This window comes from Mus caroli, unplaced genomic scaffold, assembly GCF_978045245.1.
Source record: "Mus caroli unplaced genomic scaffold, Mus_caroli_1 scaffold_13, whole genome shotgun sequence".
Lineage (NCBI taxonomy): Eukaryota > Metazoa > Chordata > Mammalia > Rodentia > Muridae > Mus > Mus caroli.
Genome location: NW_028227268.1, coordinates 111,350,262 through 111,374,370, shown reverse-complemented (window position 1 = coordinate 111,374,370; position 24,109 = coordinate 111,350,262). Strand labels below are relative to the sequence as shown.

Below are 24,109 nucleotides of genomic sequence, written 5' to 3'. Positions count from 1 at the left end.
AGTGAAATAACCTGTGCAGTGAGGAGACATGGTTTTCCAACTCTCCAACAATTTGGGAAAGCAATGATGCCATTGACTGAATTTTCATTTTATTCATGTTATAGTATCTGAAAGATGTACTACTGTTTGGAATTTCTGATGTTTCAGAAAATTGGTGAAAATAGAAACTTTTTAATGGTAAATACCAAGTTTACACAAATTCTGATGCCTTTATAGTTTTATCAAAAATATAATGCTAAAAATAAAGTGAAAATCTTATGATAATTATAAACCATAGTGATGAAGGTGAAAAGTTTCCTTTCTTTGGTTCTTAGAAAATACTTCATATTAACACTGCATTTAGTGTTTTGTTTTTTAAAAATTACCTGCTCAGGCCAGGTGTCGTGGTTTTCTGTAAACCCAGCATTTAGGAGGATGTTCTGGGAGGACTGGAAGTTTGGGCTGGACTCTGATACATAGCAAGTTCAAGAACTGATCAGGTAGGAGCTGGAGAGATGGCTCAATGGCTAAGAGCATTGTTTGTTCTTTCAAAGGATCCGAGTTCAGTTTTCAGCACCCACATGGGAGCTCACAACTGTCTATAACTCAAGTTCCAGTGGATCTGACTCTCTCGCACAGACATGCAGGCAAAACACCAGTGTACATAGAAATAAAGAACAGATTTGTAAGCTGTATTGTACAGATGTGTCTAAAACAACAACAAAAATGTATCCGACTGCTTATACATTCTATGAACTCAATAGTACCAGGTTGATTGTAAGTTTTTACAATACCTGTGTGTCATGCAGAAGGATTCCAAATAAAAATTCTGATTCAGTAGCTTTGAGGTAGAGTCTTAGATGCAAAAATTTTAAACATTTCATTGACCAAATTTTGAGTAACAATGCAAAACAAGAAAAATGCTTTTCCTAGTTGCTATGATTTTAATGTGATGGCCAAATTAATGAGTTAATGTTTGGAGTTGAGACCTTTGGTATGTGTGTCAGACAGAGGCAGAATGGAAAAAAAATACATATAGAGAGAGCTGTTTCTTAAAACAGTTGTTTTAAAAGTAAATAGTCCCCAGGCAGCAGGGCCAGTATTATTTGAGAACACCTTAGAAAAACAAGTTCCCCAGGTTATTGGCTCAGAAACTCAGGCAGGCAGACTATATATATTGTGTCTCTGTGTGTATTTAACGAAAGGGGCAAGGGGCTTTATTAGATTGGCTTACTCAGCTGTTGGAACTGAATACCTTTGCAATCTTAATCTGGAACCGAAGTCCTCAAAAAACTCCTGGGGAGTTATGAGTCTTCTCCAGTGCATTCTGGGAAACCAAAGAAGCTGGTATCCAATGTTAGCAGGGAACAGCAATGACAGTAACAGAAAGAAATGTGCTTCCTCTGGAAGATGTCAGGCAGACATGCAGGCAGTACAGATTTTCCTTGGTTCTTTACATCTGAGCCACAGGGTGGAAGGTGTCACCCACTGAGTAGGAGGGTCTCCTCCCCTTAGTCCTTTCTGGAAATTTCCTTATTGACATACCCAAAAGCTGATTCCCAACTGACTCCAAGTCCTCTCAATTTGACAGTTTAATCAGTTAAGATTAGCCATCTTGATAGGTGTAATGACTGGTATTGTCAACTTGGCAGGGTCTAGAATTATCTGGGAAATGAGTCTCTGTCATACCTGTGGGGTTTAATCGATGTGGGGAGACTTGTCTCAGTTGTTGAGGAGACAGTTCCTGGGCAGGGAATCCTGGGCTGTATAAAATAGAGAAAGCAAACTGAGCACTAGCTTGCTCTTGTTTCTCCCTGTTTCCTAGTGGTAGATGTGATGTGAGCAGCTGCTTTAAACTCCTGTAGCTTTGACTTCCCTGCTGTGGTGGTCTTCGCCTTAAAACTGTGAGTTAAAATAAAGCGTTTTCCCCTTAAGTTGCTTTTCTGAGTGTTTTTTTTTTTTTTTTTTTTTTTTTTTTTTTTTTTATCACAGCAACAGGGAAGAGACTAAGACAGTAGGCAGTTAGAATTAGTTCATGAAGGCGAGGACCTCATGCTTATATCAGGGACCGTAAGAGGAAAAGACCTTACCTGGCACATGTGCTCTATCTATCTTGCTTGTGGCAGCAAGAAGGCCCTCTTTAGAGCCTAGCATTCTCCATTAGACTTTCCCTCCAGACCCACGAAACAACAAACTTCTGTTCTTTGTAAGTAACTGGACTCTTAACATTTTGTTATAGCAAAAAATACTCCCCTGCTCCTCCCAAACCCTAAGATACAAGTTTATGGATGAATAAAATGTATTCCTGGCAGTGGTTCAGAGGTGCTAAGCACTCTCCCCTCTCCAGTCTCTTGAAACAACACAGGGTACTATGGTTTCAGGCTAGTTCCACTTCCTGGAAGCAAATATGTGTGATATTGTGGTGTACTGCACTGTCCCACTTCGTGCAGATAACCAAGACTTTGCAGCCATGAACTTTCTCCCTGCTGGCCTTTGCTCTGTTGTCACTCTTACATCTAAATACATTTTAACCTGTGTAACATTTTTATTTGTTCAGAAATAGGCAATCAATTAGTTCTCAGTGTATTTTTAGAAAAAAAAAAGAAAAGGTCTTACAGTTTACCCTCGTTAGTTATTGCATCTGAAGCACCTCATCCCTCAGTGTGAGCACAGATTTTCTCTGTGCTGTGTCTGCTGATGATAATTGCCTTGATGATTTGATGTCAGAAAAACTCATGTTGATTTGCTTAAATTTCTGAAAATTGTTTTCCTTAAACATGAGACTCTATGGAGAGTTTTGTTTTGATGTCTGTGCTTCAGGGTTGCATGTTTGTGACCTAAAGGTAGTGACAGCAGTAGCTGCTACTTGTTACAAACTATGTACAGTTTCAGTCCTCCTGGTCATTGACTAGAGTCTGTGCTGTTGTTTCTGTCTTAAACAGAAACTGACAGCCTCTCCTTCATGTAGGACCCACAGCCAGCCAGTATCAGCTACGGATGCTCATGCTAGCATCTCTCCAGCACTTGATGGGCTATTAGAGCACCCACTAGACCATAGAGAGGCAGCAGAGATGTGTGGGCCATTTATTGTTCATGGTGGCAGATGTGGGATGCAGGACTTCTGTGGAGATGTTCAGCTTTTCTGTGCATTCTGCTTCTCACTGTTTAAATATGAAATGTCCTCCAAAAGCCATGTTTGAACTCTTAGACCTTAGCTGGTGACACTGGGAAAGTGATGGAACCATAAGGGGGTTGCTTTGCTGGAAGTACATTGCTGGGCTATGATATTTTATTTGTCATTTATCTTTTTACTTTATATTCTCTTTCTATGCTCCATAGGTATGAATGAAATGTGATCACTCGGCTTCCTGGATGCCAAGCCAGCCTCATGCTCCTGCTGGTGTGCTTTCTCTGCTCTGATTGCCCCTACCCCATCCGGAACTGTAAGACAGAATAAACCCTTTCGTCAGTAAGCTACCTTTGTCATATATTATCAGAAACGTAGCTAATGTGCTGCTTGCTGTCCCCGCACATACTCACTCAGCACATCAGTAGGGATGGAGGGTTGTATGTGGCAGAAGAGAAGTAACTCTTTACCACCTTCGTTTTTAATCCATTCAGACAGACAGCTGAAGATGCCCTATGGGCACCCATGAGAAGCAGGTGGTCAGCATTGCGACTACATGCGGGTTACAACTGGCAAGGAGCCGCAAAAAAATACGTGAGAACCATTAACTCCGTTAAAGCAGAAGATACTCTTTGACACGTAAACCTTTGAACATGTCTAACAGTGTCAGGCTTTGCGTCAGAATATAGAAACAAATCTCGGAGCTAGAATTAGGAGCTAGAGTCGGGTAGAGTTTTTGCTTAGGGGCCATCATATGGCACATTCAAGTTCTTATGCAGTTGTACTGTGTAGAGTGGCATACTCCTTACACATTTCATCCACCCGATGAAGGAATCTATCTCTCAACACTCTACCTTGACTAGGGGACTAAGTCCATCTTAAGTACAAATCAGGGGACAAGCTTTGCTGCCCGTGGAGGGAAGCATGGTCTCTGAGTGATTGATGTTTGGTTTGCACTGTGTTTGGGAAATCTCATGGAGTCTTCAGTTGATCTGTGCTCTTTGAAAACAGGCAGCTCACTGGCCCCCCTCTTCTCTGTCCATTGATCTACATAACTTCTAAAGACAAGGCATGTGACACTGGCCACACAAACAGAGACTGCTTTGATGAGAGGAAAGGGACTTTCTGCTCTTGTTTTTCTGAAAGAAATGTGTATTTTTGTGTTCTTTACTCAACAGTTTAGCCTTTGATGCCTCCTTTTGTTCAGTAGGTGCCACAATTAAGCACTAACTCTAGAGTGCTCATCTTGCCTAGTCTTCCCCATTGCTATGCTAGATCAGCTCCCTGCCCTGTGCTCTCATGGCTCCCACTGCTCCTCTAAGTCCTTTCCCCATGTTGTGAGACAGGGTTTCACCTTGTAGCTTGGATTTAGGCTTGAAATTTACTATGTAGGACTTTTAATCCTCACAAGTTGTCCTTGTTTTGATTTTTTTTGTGTGTGTGCTTACTTTTTTTTTTTTTAAATGAATAGAGAGCCATGCTTCAAGTCTTCTGATGTGGTTCTGTTTGCCCATGTGATAGAACCTCTGGAAGTTGCTTTTTAAATTTGATGCTGTATTATTCGGTGCATATGTATCCCTCACAGTTAGACTGAAGAGCAACCCTCTTCACATTATGTAGTACTTCTTGGTGACATTTCTATGTTCGAAACACTTTTAGATTAAAAAATAATTGTTGGAACAAACAAAACAAAAAATAATTGTTGAAATCATTTGAAGGACTCTTAGATATTAATTGTTGTATTCTTTCAACTTCTCCAAAGACCTAGAAAGTGTCAAACTGAAAAGGTAGGATGTCCAGCAAGAAAGACACACAGTTTCTCTTCACACGTGACTGTGGTTTAAGGAATAGAAAGTTAACAATTTCAATTTCAAAAGATAGATTTGAATCTAGGACCAAGAGCCAGAAAGATGCCTCAGCAGTTAAGAAACCTGCGTTTATTTCAGAATACCAGCATTGAGCGACTCGCAGACACCTGTAACTGCAGCTTGAGAGGATCTAATGCCCTCTTTTGGCCTCTACATTCATTTCACTTACCTGTACACACACATTTAAAAACAATAAAATAAAATAAAACTTTAAGTCTGAGATGAGCCAAGAGTCTTCAGCGCCCTTAGGTCCCAGTTCCTTATCATGAAATAGGATCAAAAATCTTCAAAGGATTGTTGCAATCATTGAATGACATATGTGAAAATGGAAGACATGTAAGATGTGCTCAATAACAATGACACTTGCATCTTAGGATGCTACCACAAAAGTGCAAGTATGTTTTTTGCCTCAAGAGTCCTGATTTGGAAGCCAAGTTTTTAGCACCAAGTTAAACCACCTTAGGCAAATCAATTTATTTTTTTGGGTCTGTTTTAATTTTTTCATTTGTAAAGTAATACATGTCAGGGAAATTGTTATAGAGTTACTAATATACACAAATCAATTAAGAGTGCATATTAATTTAAAATTTCACTCTCTTGACAAATCATTTACTGCAAGCCAGATATTTTTCTAAGTACTTTTCAAATATTACATATATTAATTCTTATGTGCATAATACTACAGCTAGGGATCTCAGTTTAACTTGTGAGGAAATATGCACAAAGAGGCCATTTTTGCTTTGCCTGAAGTGGCACAGTTGGTGTGTAGAAGAGGTTGGATGTAACACCAGAAAGTCTGGCTCCAAAATCCTTACTTTGATCTGTAACATCATCTCAATATAAATATTAAAAAGAATTTTATTATTGGGAGATTACTAATTTGATTGACTGAGATAATTTTTGAACATAACCTAATTATGTACATTAGGTTTTTCAGACTGTTCCATCTGTGATTTCAGATCTTTAGAAGTTTTAATGATTAAAAAAAAAGCTATTTAAGTTGAGTAAATAAGCTTGGCCTCAAGTAAAACACAATACAGTCTAATAAACATCAGCAACAAAGCCTGCCTGGTAGGTGAAAGTCTACATACAGTGCAGCTCAATATTATCTTCGTAAAACTACAATTGGGTGGAATTTTCAGCTGGTAAGGACTTTACCACATAACCTGTCCGTATGTTGGAATGTGTATAAGATAGGCAGGAAAAAGGCTCTTATAGACTCAAGCTAAAGAATCTTCTCTGTGAATCAGATCCTGTGGTCCCTGGTAAGGTACATGGGCTACACAGAAAGTATGCACCACTATATTTAATCTTGGTAATATGGTCAGAAGTATTGGTGCATACATGCTGATAAAACTGTTAACCTGTTGCTATGGCTGGAATGTCCCCCAATGCAACATGTTAAAAGTCTTGAGTTTTATATATTCATGTGTTTGGAAATGGGACCCTTGGGTGGTAATGATGATCAGAAGAAGTCATGAAGGTGCAGTTCCTATGATGGCTTTAGAGTGAGCCAGGGTAGCATCCTTGCTCTGTCACCAGGAAGGCCCTCCACAGGAACTGAACAGATCCCAGGACCATGCTTTTGGATTTTCTAACTTCTAGAACCATGAGCAAAAGCCATCTCTGTTTTTTATAAATTATCCTGTATCAGATACTTTATTACAGAATAGAACACGTAGCCCAAAGTTTACGAAAGAAAGCGATTTCTTGTAACATTGAGCAGAAAAAGGTCTTTGAAGATCCAGGGGATGAGTCATCTGTGGCTTCCACCATCGTGTCTTGTCTAGCTAGATGGGAAAACTGCTTTGGCTGCTCACATATTCAGCATTGTTTTAAAAGGTGACAGACTATTTGACCAACAAACACTAAAAAGAGATTTGGGGCTTCTGTGAAGTTAGTATGAGGTCACTCACTGTTAAAATATAATAGGGTGGCTTAGATCATGCCTTCAGTGACAGGCACACAAATGACCAGTATCACATATCACCTTTATTTGCAGACAGGCCTGTCCCTTAGCCTGTTCTGGCCACTGTCTGATGTTAGCATTGGAATCAGCTTTAGAAAGACCTGGACTGGGGAGAAGATTCATTGGTTACAACTATTGAAAGAAAGACAAAAAGATCCAAAGTCTGTAATTTTCCCACCCACATTAAGTTATTTGGATAAAACTCTGCTGTCATAAAAGGACTGAACTCACTTAAAATAAAATATGCCTGAGAATACTTTCTCAGGTTTGACTGCTCTCTGTGTGAGAAAAAGAACAGAGAAATTTGGGGGCCTCTGCAAAATACAGCCCTGTATCAGAAAGTGTTGGCTTTTGTTGAAATTTATTGCTGGAGATTTATCGACCTGTGAGATAAATATTGACCAAATCAAAGTCAAGGTTATTACTTATCTTCAGGAATAATAAATCTTGGTGTTTTCAGTGACACAAAGTCAATATGTACTTTGCTGCATAAATTCCAAATGAAGAGTTTCATCGAAACATCTGTAAATCTCTCCATCATGATTAGAATGGTGGCTTTAAATTTTTTACTATTAAAGAAAGAGTGGTGTAGAAGTCCGTTGGAACAATCTGCTGTTCACTGTTGTGAAGCCTGGTAGCCAAGTAGGCCCATTTTCAGTGTGAAGAAACGCTGGCTGGCTCTATGATTGTTAATTGGTTCCTGATGTCATTGTTTCCAACTCAAAAGAATCAACATTTTCTCACCCTAAGTAGGAGGTAGAATGAACTATAGATTCCTGACCACAGGAACAATGTAGGAGGAAATGTTGTTACTTTTTAATACAAGCAATAAATGGATTCCAACAAAATTGAAGGGACAAATGAAATGAAAGCAGACTTGGCATTTAAGCAAGGCTTTTTTGAGGGTATGTTTACCTTCCCAGTTCACTCCATCCACATCAGTCAGCAATCATAGGGTAACTAGCTCTACACAAGTCCCCTGGAAAAATAGTTGGGGTGCAGAAATATGGCAAAACATTAATTCTTCCCCTGGGAAGTTCTTCTCCAGGGAGCCATATATTGGATGACTAGCTGAAGGATATCTGCTTTGTCAGGGTTTGCAACTACAGTCGGCTGCCTTCCCCTGGGTCCTCCTCATAGATGGATCCATCTGTGTAGGTGTTTCTTACATCATACCTGGTTACCATTGTAGGTGCTGAGCCTCAAAATGGGAGTCCAGCTCTCTGCACTGCTCAGGGCTACCTCTCTTCTGCAGTACTGTATTCTCCCTAACTGGCTGCTCTTTAGTTCTTACTTATTTGTTTATTTTCAGAGACGAACAAGCTCACAGCCCTTGTGCATATCAGGCAAAGGTCTTACCACTGAACCACACTCCTGACCCTTGCAATCAACTTTCAACCTAGTAGTCACACCTTCTTCCAAAGTTTCAGCCAGACACATTTTTGTTTAAATCCCTTGAGATTGATTTATGCCTGTTAGTTTCTTATGGACTAAGACAATAAATTATAGTATGTCCCCTGTATCTGCAAATTTCATGACTACAGATTCAATCACATGGTTTAGAAACATTTTGAAAATAATTTTAGAAATTTTCTTGATTATGTTCATGTGTGTGTGTGTGGCGTGTGCATGCACACACATGTGTATATGCCAGGGTACATGTGTGGGGACAATTTGTGTGAATTACATAATCTTAACTCATCAGGCTTGGTTGGAAGTACCTGTATAAAAACCAAACCATTTTGTTGGTCCTAATTTCAGAAAGCTTCAAAAGTAAAAAATGTCTGTGGAGCATTCTGATGAAAGATAGAGAGAATGCTATATATTGGACATAGATTGAATTTTTGTTATTATTCCCCAAATAAGATGAGAGTAACTGACATCATATACATTGTATTAAGTGTTATGAAGAATCTAGAAGTGATTTGAAGTATCCAGGAGGATGTGGCTGTGTTATGCAAAAATACTTCATTTTGTATAAAGGGTTGAACATCCTTAGATTCTGGAATGTACAGGGATCCTGGAACCAACACCACAAGATGGCAAGGAATATCCCCCACACAAACTGCAGGGGTCTTGAAACAACATATATATATATATATATATATATACATATACATATACATATACATATACATATATATATATTTTTTTTTCGGGGGTCAGGGGTATGAATCTCAAATCAGAAATCTTCACAGCCATGCCCCTGATGCAGATCCTTCCCTGCCTCTCCCAGTTTCTAGTAGTTGTGCAAACACTTGTCACTCTGTTATGTGCAGCTGTATCACTTCTATCTCTTGTTTTGTTTCAAGGCATTTCCTGCTTGTGAGAATCTGTTATGTTCTCTCTTCTTACAAGGTCACCAGTCGTTGGATTAGAATCCATCATATTGCAATAGACTTCATCTTAGCTTAATGGTACTCTTAAAAAAAAAAAAAACCAACAACAACCCACACCTATAAGCTAACATTCAAAGGCACCAAACTCAGCATATCTTTTGGGAGACACTGTCCCTCCTATCACCTCTTTCCAAGAATGAAATTGCATCAGGGGACCCTTGACCTCAGAGGTCTCACCTCTGCTACCTTCTCCCTTATGACCCACATGTTCTCTAGCACTCTCTTATCTATTCTGTTTCTCACATACTACTGACTCTGTACTGTTTCCCATTAGTCTTTCCTCTGCTTGGAATCTGTTCCCCCAAAATAGACTTTCTTTCCCTCAAAGCTCTACTCAGAGAGCCATCTTTGACCACTCAATGCAAGTCCACTAATCATTGTTGTGTTCCTGTGCTTGCTGCACAGACTCATCACCAACTGTAATAGATTTTCTACGTAGGGCATTTCGCCTCTATCATGATATGTGTTGCTGAAGAGCAGGTACCCCTTGCCTGTCTTGTTTGTGCCTTGTGAGAACTTGCTTTGACAGAGTAGATCCTTCAATTTGTGGATGAATGACTAGAAAGTTTTTTCTGGCACAGCCTTGCATGTAATCTGAAGATTTGTCTCTAACTCTTGTTTTGTTGCTTTATCAAACCTGCCACACACCTAGTCTGTGTCTACCACACCAATAGGTTCAGCCTTTCTGGGGAGTTATTACTTGCAGATTTTAAGGAAACTGAGAAGAACTTTATGAGCATGTATCTTGCCCTTAAATTTGTGTTTTTATATTGGAAAGAAAATATTTTGTGGATTTTAACTTGCCTTTTATGTACAAAGTTTAAGGGTGTATTTCATGCTACACTTCTGAGAGCCTCATGTCTTCCTGGGGTTTTTACCAATTGTACTGTAAAAGTACCCAGGATCTACAGCAACTCAGGGGGAAAAAAAAAAGCTTTCCTGAATCTCATTTCCTTAAGAGACCTTACATTTACTAGAGCAATTGGGTTTTGAATGATCAACATAAGAAGAGTAAAAGCAATACGTGCTCACTGTCAATTATCATCAACTCAGACTAGAATGACATTGAAGCCAATGACATCCAACTGTCTCTTCTTAGTAGTGGGAAAGTAGACACTCCAGGGACAGCTTGTTCAACAGTGTCTTTTGGATCCTTCTAAGTAAGCAAATTTCTCAGTCTCTCTGGGCCTTGTAATCCTTATTTGTATGTGGGGCGCAATGATTGGGGGTACAGTTGGCCTTCTGTGAGATTATGGTTGGTATTTGATCGGAATCTCCTTCTGGAGCTGATTAGCTCATTAGGAGGAATTAATGCTTGCTCACTGGTGTGTTATTTTGTGGTAACAGATTTGTATAAAGCAAGGCAGCTCCTTGTATGACCACAGCCTCCAGTTTACCATGTGCTACCTCCATTTCTGCTTACTAGGGAGAAGCAGAAAACCACCCCCAGAGATGGCCCTTGAGCTTGGACTTCCTAGCCTTCAGGACTGTGATCTCAAAGAAATTTCCTTCTTTTCTTTATAAATTACTGACTTGGATATCCTGTTATAACGACAGACCATTTACTAAGACAAGGGGTCAGCCAAACTTATATGTAAAAAACTAGTTAGTATACATTTTTAGCTTTGTAGGCTCTATAGACACAGTCCACAGAGTGAAACTGGAGGTCACATACAAATGAATGGACAAAGCCATCCTCCAAAAGAACTTTATGGATAACAAAATTAGAATTAGGAGTAATTTTCATGTCATACAAATATTCTTTATTTCATATTCTAAACCATTTAAACATCTGGTGATAATTCTTAACACATGGATCATACAGAAAAAGGTATTGGACAAGTTTGGCTTGTGAGCTTGCTCTGTAGGGGGTTTAAAGGCACAGGTCAGAGTCATTGTGAGAATTAGTGGGCATATGCTTTAGCTAATGCACCAGACTTAGCCCCATGGTGCTTATTCAACAGTGGTATTCATGTATCTCTATCCAGAAGGGAAAGAGGTTCTTCTATAACATAGAGCAGGAGTTGGAGGCCCAGTGAATACTTAGGTATAATTGGAGAGCTGCTGCTTCAACACACACACTCTTTCACTAAGGATCTTAGCAGTTTTCTTTCAGCCACTGATTGAATATTCTCAAAGCATGACATCTATAGTCATTTTGTCTTGTCTCCAGCAGAGCATTGTGTCATATTCTCCTCTGTCTCCCCAGTTCTTTCTTTTCAAGGACACCTGCTTCTTTATTGAATAAGCTAGATTTTGAGAGGCTAGGTAACCAGGCAGTATGAATAACTGGTCAGAAAGCCTTACTCTCAGAAAGACTTCTGCAAGGGAATGTGTAGAAGAGAAGCAGGCTATTCCCTAAGTATGTATATGGGCGAGGAAAAATGACATGGAGGGAATATTTGCTCCATGAAAGTCCATCATGTAGTGTTAAAGGCACAGACACAGGCTCTGGGGTGAGTTCTTCCATGTCCAGAGTAATGTGACTATTGGGTCCTCCAGCCTCTGGTAGTCACAATATAAGGGTCACTATAGCATGTACATCACAATGCTGTAAAGTTTCTAAAGTACTATATCTAAATCCTTGTTGGAGGAAGTGTGTCACAGTAGGGGGTTGTCTTTGAGACCCTCCTCCTAGCTGTCTGAGGTGCCAGTCTTCTCTTGACTGCCTTCAAATCAAGATGCAGAACTCTGGGCTCCTTCTTCAGCACCATATCTGCCTGCATGCTGCCATGCTTCCTGCTGTGATGATAATGGACTAAACCTCTGAACCTGTAAGCCAGCCCCAATTAAATGTTGTCCCATATAAGAGTTACCTTGGTTATGGTGTCTCTTCATAGCAGTGGAAACTCTAATTAAGATTGCTACATACCTAATATGGAATGTTTGACAAACGTGTCTCTCTCTAACCCCATGATAGAGCTACAACCAGGTTCTACTGCATAAGGGCAAGCACCTTAAAACTGAGCCATGCCAACAAATAACATAACTTCATTGAGTAATCTCATCAAGTCCTTTACATGGGAAAAGCCCAGGAAGAGAAGCAAACCTGGCAATCATTCCCATTCAGAGAATCTACATTCCATCTTCTTTCTTTAGTTAATCCTAAACACCAGTGCTCACACCTGCCCACTTATGGATACATTCTATTGACTATTTCATACAAGTTTCAGTGCACTTCAAGGGACTGCTTTCCAAAGCCTAGTAACCATTTTTTACTTGTGCTTTAGGCAGCCATATTTTAGCATATTAAGTCTGTTTAAAATGATATTTCTAGTGAACTTCATACTAAGGCACAGAATACTATATTACTTTAATAATACTAACTGATGCTTGTGAATATAGGCTAGGGCATGTACATACACATTTATGCACACACATGGGTGTGTGTGTATGTGTGTATGTAGTGTTTCACATTGAGAGTTTGCTTGAATAACACACTCTGCAGATGAAGAATGATTGCTCAGAGATGACATGAAAGAACAAGGGGACAAAATCTCAGATTTTGTTAAATAAAGTTAATGCTAGAAAACTAAGGGGAAGCTTATTGAAACATCAATCCCTCTTCAGCCCATTTTACCTTAGAAGCCCTTCCTATGTGGACTCTTCCTCCAAATGCCTGTCTTCGGCATTCTTCTACTTTTTACCACCATTTTATTCTACCTTAATTTCTGATGGTTATTTATTGTCACTTGCATTATAAATATTTTTAGCCTCATCTTTCTCTTATGTAAACTTTACGAGGCCAGAGGAAAATGTGACAGTCTTTTTCAGCAGACTTATCATAATGCCTAGCTTATAAAATTTTCATATATATTTGTTGCACTAAGTTGATTTCTATATATAATTAGATTTTCAAAGTTCACCGTATCACTCATATATTTTCCTCTTTTCTTTTTGTAGAGAGGAACAGGAAAGATGAATCATACCAAATCTTTTGCCTGAGGCATATTGTCAAGACATTTGAAGCAGGCACTGAGACCCAGACTCTAGATGCCTAGCATCTGTCTGCTTCTTGGTTTACGTCTCTTGAACAGAACTGAACAATAGAACCTTTTGTAGTGATGGACAGATTTCCTAGTTGTGCTGTTCAGTGTGGTTGCTACTAATCATATGTGTCCAGGGAACACTTGACCATGAGACTGGGATCTCTAATATGTGATAGAAATCAATTTGAATGTAAAGGCAAATTGCCACCTGTAACCATTGGCTACCATGTTGTATAGCACAGCTAGAGATCATTAAACATGAAGATCTATTATCTTTCAAACCCTAAACTATACATGTTCAATAGACTGGCCTTCTGGAGAAAGAATGCTAAAAAGGAAAAAAGGAACTGTCTCAAATAAAAGTCTAAGTCTGAAATGAAGGGGAAAGTAAAGCAACAGCCTCACATCTCAACAGCAGGCCTGCCTACATGAGACCTGAACAATGACATCATTTAGGCAAGGTAACATGGAAGGGGGCAACCTCAGGAGGCCTCATCCCTAAACAAAGAACTACATGCAACTAATGACTGCTGAGAGAGGGCGAATTAGTCTTTCTCAGGGATGAGTCCCCTAATAGGTTGTTCAGTATAAAGTGGTCTGCTCTGAAATCATGTACATACAAATAATACTAAATAGATTCAACAGGTTGTATTACATTTATGTATATATATATAACACACTTAATGGAATATATATATATAACATAATGGAATATATATATATATAACATTATATATATGTTGTATATATATAACATATATATATAAAACGCTAAGTGTGTTTTATATATATATATATATATGTATATATATGCACATGTGTGTGTGACAATATATGTAACAATAATAATCAAAGACAAAGAGACCATCAATTTTAAAAAAGGAGTGAAGTGGGGTCATAGAAAAGGTAGGAGGGAGGAAAGGGGAGCACAGGAAGTCACACAATTATATGTAAATTAATATAAACATCTAGTTAAAGAGAGCAAGAATAAAAATGGTCAGATGAAAGCTATTAATACAAAAGAGGAGGGTTTCTTAAAAATAACCACTTATTTGTGTACTTAATTTGACCAACATTCTGTATTTCTCTATGTCTTGGTACGTGTATGTGGACAGTTATCTTCACTGTCTCTTATGTGTGTGTTTTCATAATGTAACGTATACATAGATAATTTTCTATTAACTTTCTTACTGCAACTTTATTCTGCAAGGATGAACAGACTCCAGTATCGCAACTCTCCACATCATTGGTGAGCTTGAACTCCATGACAGTGACCCTGGCATTTTAACCTCTTTCAATGTTAAGGTCACTTGAAAGATCTCTCTTCTCCTGCTCAGTTTGTCTCTCCATTAAGTGTGTTAGTTTTTTTTTTGGCTCCTATCAGTAGCTAGCAGGGACTGGGCAGCACAATCAACACAACTTATATCTCACAGAAACAAGAAGTCTAAAGTAAAGGGGTATGCAGCATTGGCTCCTTCTGAAGGCTGTGAAGGAACTAGTGGATACAGCTGTGTTTGAGGTTTTATTGGCTGATATCTGACTTCATATTCAAATGATGTAAAGAAAGGATAGATAAGGGAAAGTCCCTAAGCTATTGGGGACTTCAGCGTGGATGTGAGCCACACTCTTCCCCATGCAAAGATGGTCTCTGCATATATGACACCTGTCCTTTATGTTAATTTGAGGCACAGATTCAGGCACTTTTACTAGGCACTCAGGAAAGATACACATATTGGTTATTTATGCATCAGCTTGACACAAGTAGCATCACCTGGGAAGAGGGAACCTCAGCTGAGAAAATTCCTGGGCAGGTGGCCCCGAGATGTATAAGAAGGCAGCCATCTTCCATGGTCTGTGCTTCAGGTCCTGCCCCCAGGATCCTGCTTTTGAGTATTTTCCCTGACATTCCCCAGTGGTGGACTGTGATCCGGAGTTGTGCTGTGAAAGAAACCCTTTCTTTCCCATGTTGCTTTTGGTCATCATGTTTATCACAGCAATAGCAAGCAAATGAATAGGATAGAGTCATCTCTTCATGATGAGATGGAGCTACCAGGCATGGTCTTATCATGGTTAAGAGTGACAGGAAGTCTCACCTATCTGCCTTGCTCTCAACTCCCCAGTCAACCTGAATTTTACTTTGTGCCTGAGCTCTCTCAGCCTCCTACCCAGATGCCATTTATCTATCTATCTATCTATCTATCTATCTATCTATCTATCTATCTATCTATCTATCAATCTATCTATCTATCTATTTATTTATTTTTACAAAAGTCATATGGGAAGAGGTCTTGCCTGAGACTCAGAAGGTTAAAGGAAGTGAAGAGGAAGATAGGTTGTGGGTGAGCTGTACCATCTGTAGTGAGTACCTGTTCAGAGCTAGGGGCCCGCACTGAAGCTCAGAGAAGGCCCTCTCATCGCTGTATCCCCTAAAAGCAGAAGGTACTGTCCAAAGAGCAGGTATTGCTACATAAGTCCCACAGGCCAGCTCCAATGAGTAAGACAGGCTTTGTTTATCATTCCCTCCCCACCCAAACCACATTCAAATAAGCAGCGAAAACCTCCAGACCTTAGTCATCAGGCGAGGTAAATTACAAACTTCTAAGAGTGTGGCTTCTCTGAGATACCACATTTTCCTCGTATAATGAGCCTGCAGTTTGTGGCAAAGAATGACTTAAGAACAAGTGAACTCACTGTCTAAAAGGAGAGTTTTTTATCACTATCAATTGCTCTCTGACTGACAGGACTGTTATTTCTTTCAGTAGGAGAAAGGGCTAAAATACAGAGAAAAAAACCTAGAAATAAACACAGCCTGCATAATGGCAAGGTTTTGTGTTGCCAACATCAAAAGAGCAAGTTCTTGGGTAAGAGACTCCCTTATTCCTGTTACAGTGACTTTGTAGCTTGTAAGGCTCTTGAAGCAGCTGCCACAGCCACTTTGCCACCAGTTTGGGGCTGGAAGGCGGTGGTAGTGCAAAGCACTACCTTTGCAATCCAGCTGCTCAAAGTTGAACATCGAGAAGTTGGCGAATGGAATAGGAGTTTACATGCATAGTCTTCAGGTGGAAATAGTTTTCCAGCATACCCTGAAGGCACCACTGGACTCATCCTTTTGGGGAGTGTCACTCAAGGTTTCCCAGAAATGACAGTTTGGGTAGGTATGGCCCAATGTGTAGGAATAATCACACAGAGGGAAGGAAAGATGTTCTTATTGGAGGCGACATGACAGTAAGTTAAGTTCATTTGGCTGGAATGTAGGGCACAGCAGGGACACAAAAGTAATGGTAAGACAGGCTTACAAAGTGTGGTGATGCATGGCAGCAAGAGAGGCAAGCCTTGCAAGGGTGTTACATAGAGGCTGATGTAGCCAGACTGAGAATTTAGTTCATCACTGGCAGAATGTCCAAGGCGCATGAGGATGCAGGTTATTTTAGGAATCTAGGTGAAGTGTTTTGCCATGACGTTGAGGCACAGTCTGAACTTGAGAAGGTTCAGCAACTTTCCTTTTACAGTATTTGCCCAACTGTTAAATTTTGTATTGTTACTCAAAAATTTCTTAGAGGCAGAAGCAGAAGGCACGTTGCAGATGGCAGAAATATTTTTCACAGCTTTTATGGTGGGTAACAATATACTTGACATTTTTCTCATTAAATGTGAGCTTTGCTGTATGATTAAACACACTAGGCATCTGTGATCTAAAATTACAAATGTGAAAAGCAACAGCTCAAATGTTTCAGTCAATAAATACACAGGAGACATCCAACATGCAACAGCTCCATCATATGCTCTCTTCAAGGAGCTGCTCGGCTCACACTGACAGTGTTGTTGGCCTCACCTTCACACCAACAAGAATAAGGAAACCAAAGTCCTAGACTGCTAATTACAGCCTGGGAGTCCAATAGGAGTGAGTGGTTTCCATTAGGAAATCTCAAGGCTGAAGGCTGACAGAGCTGGGAGAAAGAGAGGCTTTGCTGAGGCAATTAGGGAATTACCAAGAGTGTCCCCAGGGGAATAGAACTACACTGAGCAATCCACTGTAATGTAAAAGCATGCAAGATCAGTGCACAAGTCCAGGGAGCAGCAGACTGTATAAACATGTATGAGCTGAAACACACCTCCTCAGTGTGCATGCAGGTTTGTGTGTGTGTGTGTGTGTGTGTCCCACACTTCGCTGAAGGGAAAGAGAGGTGCTTCTGAGTACAGTTCTCATATCCATGTTAGCTACCTAGCCCAGGGTCCCAGATCCTGAGCAATATCTGCCACATGTAGAGAACCACAAGGAGAGTGTGGCTGCAATCATCACCAAGACACAGAAAGAAAACTGGCACGTGCAAATTCTAAGAAGCTGAAGGTAATCACAGGAGGCAGTGGCACTTGAGTGGATGACCATATCCTAATTAAAACAAGGATGGAACAGGAAAGAGGTATCCCCCTGGCCTCATTTACATATTCTGGAAACAAGGCGTGTCATGTACAGTGTACAAAGAGGGGATGGGATTTTATAGAGAGTCAGAATGAAGAAGACAGAGGAATGTGAGAGGGGCATCCGGACAATTGGAAACTACCAGCAAGAATGTCAGGCCATCAGAACACAACTAGATCAAAGAATTCACAGTCTATCCACAGTACAACCCCGTTCCTGAGTTATACTGTCTATTATACTGTCTATTTGAGACATTAGAGCCATGCTTGGAAGTTCAGCCTCTCCAGGGTACTCATGTTTCCATAACGAAGCACCCTGCCTGAGCAGCTAGCACACAGGCATTAATTTTCCCATGGACCTAGAGGCTATATATACAAGATCTGGGTGCAGCCAGGGTGGGATTTTCCTAAAACCTCTCTTCACCTTGTGTCCTTACCTGTTCTTTGCATTGTCTATGTTCTAATCAGTTCTTAAAGACGTCAGACAGATTAGAGACTCCAATAATGACCTCAGTTTAATTTAACAACATCTTGAAGGACTCTTTCTTCCTCCAAATGCAGTTATACTCTAAGATACCACTGGTTACATTTTTAATGTCTGAATCAATGGGGCACAATTAAAGTCTTAATCACTAATTTCAAAAACGTGTGTGTAGCCAAACACAATGGTATATACCTGCAATCTTACCACCAGTATCATACTGAAAAAAAGATAAATAAGTCCACAGTGACCCCCAGCTCCACCTTCCATGGGCTTATTCAAGATGGTCCAGTCATCATTTGTGTAGTTAATCTTTACTCTGGGAGATTAGAATTTAAAACTAAGAGCTCTGAAACTCTCTCCAATTCTGCAAGGGCCTATCAGGACTCAAGACTTTGAGAAATCAGCAAGTAGGGGAGAAATGTAGTCTAGACCTATAGTTAAGGCTATCAGGAGGAGGGGGGATGGTCCAAGTTCCTTTTCTCCTTGTAATATATATAGAATGTTGAGGAGTGGATTGTCCTAGATATGGTGGGATCCCAACGAGCCAAAGATACAGTCTTCCTCCATACTACCTACCCTCAATAATCCATCAAGAGCAAAGTCTGGCTGCTCTTCCTGAATTTTCTCATGCCTCCTAAGTGGGGAAAGAATAATGGTGAGACACGCACATGCTTTCAGGCATGTTTTCATTGGCTTAAAGTTTCTTATGAGTGGCCCCACCTTTATCTTGTGGTTGGCTCACTGAGGTAGGGTTTAATTTAACTTGTGACCAAATGAGTAATTGTGGGTTTCTTAGCTCCTGAAGGCTTCAGCTGCAGGCTCAGCTGAGAAGCACAGTTATGCCCTCTAGGCTGGCTTTTAAGGTAGCCAAGTACTTCCCTAATGGAGGGAATACTTTGTTACATACTGTCTCAGCTCAGTGAGAACCCAGCTCAGTGAGCACCCGGGATGGGAAGAAGAGTCATAGATGGAATGTGTAGATCACGATTTATCCCTGAATTGTCAATCACTCTGTTGTGACATGTTATGACATAACTAAATCAGGTAATGTGCCAAATACTATGAATTTACTCATTAGCAAAAAGTAGATGCTTAAATGTTACTTCCTTTCCCATTCATGGGTAACTAACTTTCTCACAGCTATCCTTGGGAAAAAGAGATGTCCTGCACATGAAAGTTCAAGCTCAAAGGAAGACAAAGGACTTAGCCATGCTCCAGCCATCTGTGACAGAAGACCAGCTAAAAGGACCTGGGGACTTAAGAGGTAGGATGGTCTCTACAATCTTGTTTGTGTTTATTCTACTCACATTCAAAGTGGGCTGTTGATATATTAAGTTTAGCATGATTTTTATGTATTGAAAGCTCTGATGACCTCTGTTTAAATTGTACTGATGCCAAAATTCTTTGCAATGGCCTATAAATGAGCCTTTCCCCTCTAACATATCCTTGAACTCTTCCTCTGCCTCCTACTTCTGTTCATGTTGCCCTGAGTGTGTCAGGCAAGCTTCTGCAGCTTGCCCTCAACATTGGCTCCTTCCTCAGACACAGACATGATGCCTGCTAAGTCCCTTATTTCCTGTGGCTCCTCATTCAGCTAACTCTGCTCAGTAGCCCTTCCCATCTTCCATTCTTATTTTACATACATATTATCAACTAATACATTCTATATTTTTGCATACAATTTGCTTATTTTGCTTTCTGTTATTTCTCTTCTTTTTCCTCTTCCTTCATGATCTTTTTTTCTAGTTTAATGACACATTTGCAAACATACATACCATTCATGTATATAAATAAACACAATTTAAAGTTTTATTTCTACATACAAGAGAGAAGAAGATTTATTTATTTTTTTGGATCTGACTAATTTCACTTTACAAAATGATTTCCAGTTCCATTCATTTTTTGCATGTTTCAGTAAGTTCTTATGGCTTGGAAATAAACATCATGATGGTAGGGATTTTTGACATTTTTTAAATATGTTTTTTGCTCATTTCCTGGAATTTCTGTTATTTAAGTAGTAACTACAGATAGAGTGAGTTGAATTTTTGAATGTTCTGAGATGGAAAAGACCACCAATCCTGATCTGCCTTTGCTTGTCCAACTGCAGACACAGGACAACTTAAATCTAAGTACAGCAAAATGGATTGAAGTTTAGTCCAAGACAGTTACCTAACTCTCATATCTCTGTAAATGGCCTCAGTTATAGCAAGTGTGGACTGTAGGCAATAGTAAGAAGAGCTGATTCCTGGGGCACCCTGTGGAATCATTGTATTATAAAGGTTTCAGGAGCTAACTATTTGATGTATTCTCATGGACACAGGTTAGGAACAAATGAAAGGAACAATAGGTCTAGATAAAGATTCCTGATTGAGGTCTTAAGGCAAAGAAATCTTGTGAGATTGAAAGAAGTAATATAGAAACAAGACTATCTAAAACACAAAACTTGAGCTTTCTAGGACAAGAGAACTTTGGTGATCACCAAGAATAGAGAAAATGGAGCTTGCTGGTAGAGATATGTGAGTCGAGAATGAAAGTGCCCCCCTCTGTTCTTACTATCTGGTGCCAGGGCTAGCCTCTCAGAATGGCACAGGTAACACACATGAATGTGTATGAGAGGAAAACATGGCAGTGCCTTAACCAGTGCATGGGAGAGATAGATCCTTAAGGCAATGGCCAAATCTGCCTTTTGACAACTATATTCCCACTGCTGGCTTAATGTCTGGCATGTCATAGGTATTTGATACATAATACCTATGCCATATGATATAGATGACATGTCATAGATGCTTCTAGACTGGGTTTATGCTGAAAAATCAAACTTCAGTGTCATTGTTTCTTTCATTTCTAAGCTCTTTTCTCAAAAGACTCTAATGTGAAGGCATATTACTTGACATTAGTAACAGACTATAAAATGTGTGTGAGCACAGGTAAAAGTCTGCAATGGGTTGTAGCTCATTTTCCAACTATTTTTGTTTATCTCTGGTTTGCTTGGTGGTATTTTGCCTGAATGTCTACTGACTTTTGTCAGTGGGATAAGAATGGCCCTTGTGCCTTTGAAAATAAGCTGTATACATTCATATTTCAGCTTAGTCTCCCTTCCATTTGATCTTAGGGAAGTTACTACATTGCCTCAAGCCTTAGATTCCCCATTTGTAAAGGAGTAATATGTTTCTACTATCATAGTATTGACTTTGTAATTAAGAGAGATAATCCAAGAGAAGACCTTAATGGTGTGCTGCATGTGGGAGGAGTTTAGTGAGTAGCTGCTTGTTTCTGTGCCCTGTGCATATGGTGAGCAAAATGTAAAATGAAGCCATCACCTCCTCCAGGCAGACAGGAAAGAGAGAAAAGAAAAACCAGGTCTTGTCTTGCTAGGTGGAAGCTGGAGTTGGTCAGAATTATTCTTATCTGGAATTGAAAGAGTGTATGAAATTATTTCCTAGGACTTTTAAGTGGTAAATAAATGAGCAGAGACAGAATCTAGAAAATCCCAGTTCCAAATATGAAAGGGGAGTATGTTTGAAAGTTTCAGGCACCTCTTATAATGTGATCCTCAACCTTTTTAATGCTTCAACCCCTTAATACAGTTCCTCATGTTGTGGTAGCCCCCAACCATAAAATGATTTTGTTGTTACTTCATAACTGTAATTTTGCTGTTATGTTGTGGATATAATATTAATATATGATATTCAGGATAGCATATGCAACAGAACCACTGTTTTAAGAGCTAGGTGGTGGAGCTCAAAAGCTCAGGGCAAAGTAAAAGCAGGGAAAAGCCAGAATAGAACCAAAAAGGTAATAGAAGTAAGAACTGGTTCTGTGATACTGCCTAGAGCGTTGTCACCTACAGGCTCCTTGCTGGCTTGCCTTGAGTCAGAATTGCTTAAAAGGTCAGAGACAGGCACACAATGAGAGAAAGCAGCAAGGCTGTCCCCAGGAACTCTCTGGTGAGCTCAGATTTAAATGGCACATGAATAAAACATAGAAAAATGGCATGGCATAATATTCCATGGGGAATATGAGGGAAGTGTGAGTTTGCAACATAGCTTTAGGAATACTAAAGACTAATATGCCCTGAGGACATAGACTTTCCTAAAAGCTATGATGGGGCTCAGATGAAGAGCAAGAGGTGGTGGTGGTGCAGGCTGGACTCTGGACCAGTGATGCTGCTGGCAGACAAGACAGATGGAACCAAATAGCAGGAAAGAACAGCAACAACAAAAGAACTCTTTGGCCCTAAGTTAAGAAAGCCAGTAGCAGCGCTAACATAGGCAAAAAAGAAGCAACATGGGAATGGGGAAGGATCAGGGAGAAAGTCCAATCCATCTCATTGATGGATGGGACCTCAAATTTAATGTAAAAACCCAACATTTAGAAATCTACGTATTTCTTTAAAAGAAAACCCATATTTTCTTACAATACTAGATGGTTTGGTATTGTTGGTTCATACTGGATGATGAAATCTGAGGTGCTGCTGATTTTGGTTGGGAATCTCTAGTTCCCCCGAGTCTCCCTCCCTTCCCTGTCCACTACTTGGCTCCTATAGACATTTGAGTTTATGACCCCTTACGTAAGTGCTGTAAGTCCATCCAAGTCCTTGGCTCAGCTCCCAGGGGCCTGTGAGACCTTGTAAACATTGAACCTCTGTGGGTGATCTTAAAGGAATCCTAGAAAACTGAATTGATGTTATGAAATGAAAATGGGTGGCATCGTTGCAATGTTCAAAAAGCAACAGAGAGTGCAAAGGGTCCCTGGGTAAACAAGGGAGACATACTGAGCAGAAATACAATTTTTATTTTTATTACCACCAGAAAATAATCTAGAGCAGTGTCTCTAGAACATGCCAGAGACCCCATATTCACATGTCCAATGATTTGGATGGAAATAAGTGACATCTATCAAATCACGCGTATAACACAAAGCATATAACACATGCATATAACACATATTCAATCCATTCCAAGTGAAACCCTTTTACAACACTATAGACGCATCCCCACCAACTTCGCAGACCAGCACAGCAACAGGAAAGTAAGGTTGGGTTTTGATCGGAGTAGGTCAGTAAGACTTAAGTATTGGCTTGCAAGGATGCCAATCTGATCCCTGACTTATAGACTAAAATTCAAATACCTAAAATCAGGAATGAGGTCTGTGTGGGCCTGGGTACCAGAGGTTTTCCACAGAGATCTCTGTCCATACCAGGTGGGAAGTTTCCATCAAAGGGAAATGAGTGCAGGCAGGGAGATGAAGTCTCTGCCACGCCTTCCAGGTCACTTGGTACCTCTGAGCTTCTCTGAATTTAGTTGGGTCAGGCTGGGCTGACAAAAAGCCAACAAACCAGTGAGGAGTGCAGCAGGACCTCAGGTGGCTCTTTGGGAGAGAAGATCTCTTCCCAAGTGTTACATACAGCTCTTGGAACAAAAGACTCAGACAAAGGAATAGTTCTCTCATACCTTTAATTCCCTGTATGGATTTATGTACAGTTTTGGGGGTGATTCAGGGTTTGACAGCAGGCACCTCTCACTGGCTTGGACTGAGAGTTTGGGGGAAATCTTATTTGCATGTGGGAAGGCTTGGTACTGTTCCTATGTGGCTGATGGCTATGCCTCTCCTGTGGGGGCTGTGGGGGCAGTAACTTGGACAGGAACCAGGGTCCAGGAGACATGAGAGAATTCCTTCCAACCCATGTAAGTGAATTATCACCACCAAGTCCCAGGGTTCAAGATCTAGCCTCAACTGGAAACTAGGCTGTTTTCCCTTCCCTTCCCTTCCCTTCCCTTCCCTTCCCTTCCCTTCCCTTCCCTTCCCTTCCCTTCCCTTCCCTTCCCTTCCCTTCCCTTCCCTTCCCTTCCCTTCCCTTCCCTTCCCTTCCCTT

The 24,109-nt window shown here is 40.2% G+C and overlaps 1 long non-coding RNA gene across 1 annotated transcript in view; it reads left to right on the top strand.

Annotated features, from left to right (window-relative positions):
• Window positions 1-19,428: 19,428 nt before the first annotated feature.
• The window catches only part of LOC147001593 (uncharacterized), a 93,679-nt gene continuing 88,998 nt past the window's right edge, over window positions 19,429-24,109 (top strand). Inside the window, exon 1 of the long non-coding RNA XR_015044886.1 lies at window positions 19,429-19,498. This is a non-coding gene — a long non-coding RNA (uncharacterized LOC147001593). The remainder of the gene's footprint in view (window positions 19,499-24,109) is intronic.